The sequence below is a fragment of the Macrobrachium nipponense genome, chromosome 19, assembly GCF_015104395.2.
Source record: "Macrobrachium nipponense isolate FS-2020 chromosome 19, ASM1510439v2, whole genome shotgun sequence".
Lineage (NCBI taxonomy): Eukaryota > Metazoa > Arthropoda > Malacostraca > Decapoda > Palaemonidae > Macrobrachium > Macrobrachium nipponense.
This window is the reverse complement of record NC_061088.1, coordinates 85,792,945-85,794,300: the sequence shown is the minus strand read 5'-3', so window position 1 is coordinate 85,794,300 and position 1,356 is coordinate 85,792,945.

The following is a 1,356-nucleotide window of genomic DNA, read 5'->3' as shown; positions in this document are numbered from 1 at the left end:
TTCGAATCACTAACATCCTTGTGGCCTTTTAATTACCAACATTCCCAGAGGCCTTTGAATTACCAACATTCCAGAGGCCTTTGAATTACCAATATTCCTAGAGGCCTCTGAATTACCAACATTCTTAGAAGGCCTTTGAATATCAAATATTCCTAGCCGGCCTTTCCTTCCGATAATTACCAACTTTAAGAGGGGGAATTTGCCAATTTAACCAAGTTTTTCCAGAGGCCCTTGCCACATAACAACATTCCTAGCCGCCTTTGAACCCATTACCAATATTTCCTTTTTAGAGGCCATGGCCTAACCCAACTTCCCCAGCGCCCTCCTTTAATACCAACACCTTTTCAGAGGCCTTTGATTACCAACTTTACCCAGAGCCTTTGAATTACCAACATTCCTAGAGGCCTTTGAATTACAATATTTTCTTCGAGGCCTTGAATTGATTAACCAACATTCCCAGAGGCCTTTAAATTACAATCCAAATTCCCAGAGGCCCTGAATTACCAAACATTCCAAGAGTTCGTTTGAAGTACCAACATTTCCTAGAGGCCTTTAATTTACCACATTCCTAGAGCCTTTGAAGTACCATATTCCTAGAGGCCTTGAATTACCAACATTTTTTAGAAGCCTTGAATTACCAATATTCTAGGGCCTTCGAATTACCAAACACCTTAAGAGCCTTCGAATACAAACATTCTGCCAATTGAGAAGCTTCGAATTACCAACATTCCTAGAGGCCTGAAATTACCAACATTCCCATAAGAGGTCTTTGAATTACCAACATTCCCAGAGGCTTTGACGAAAGGTCTTTATTGGAATTACCAACATTCCGAAGGCCTTTGAATTAAAACAAACCGTTCTAGAGGCCCTTTCCGAATTACCAACATTTCCGCCAAGGCCTTTCGAATTACCCAACATTCCATAGGCCTTTGAATTACCAACATTTTTCCGCCAAGCCTTTGAATTACCACAAATTCCTAAGAGCCTTTGCCTTACCCAACAATTTTCCCAGACCGCTTGAATTAACGGCCAACAAATTCCCCAAGGCCTTTGAATTAACCAATATTCCTTGAGGCCTTTGGAATTCCAACTTATTTTCCCAAGAGGCCTTTGAATTACCCAAACATTAACTTAGAGGCTTTGGGGAAATTACCAACCTTCCCAGAGGCCGCCTTTGAATTTAACAACACCATTCCCAAGAGGCCTTTTAATTTACCAATTAGTTCCTTGGGGGAGGCCTTTTGAATTACCAACATTTCCTAAGCTTTCCGATTACCAAACACCTCCTAGAAGGCCTTTCGAATTTAACCAACATTTCCTTTAGCCTTCGAATTACCAATTCTAGAAGCCTTCGAA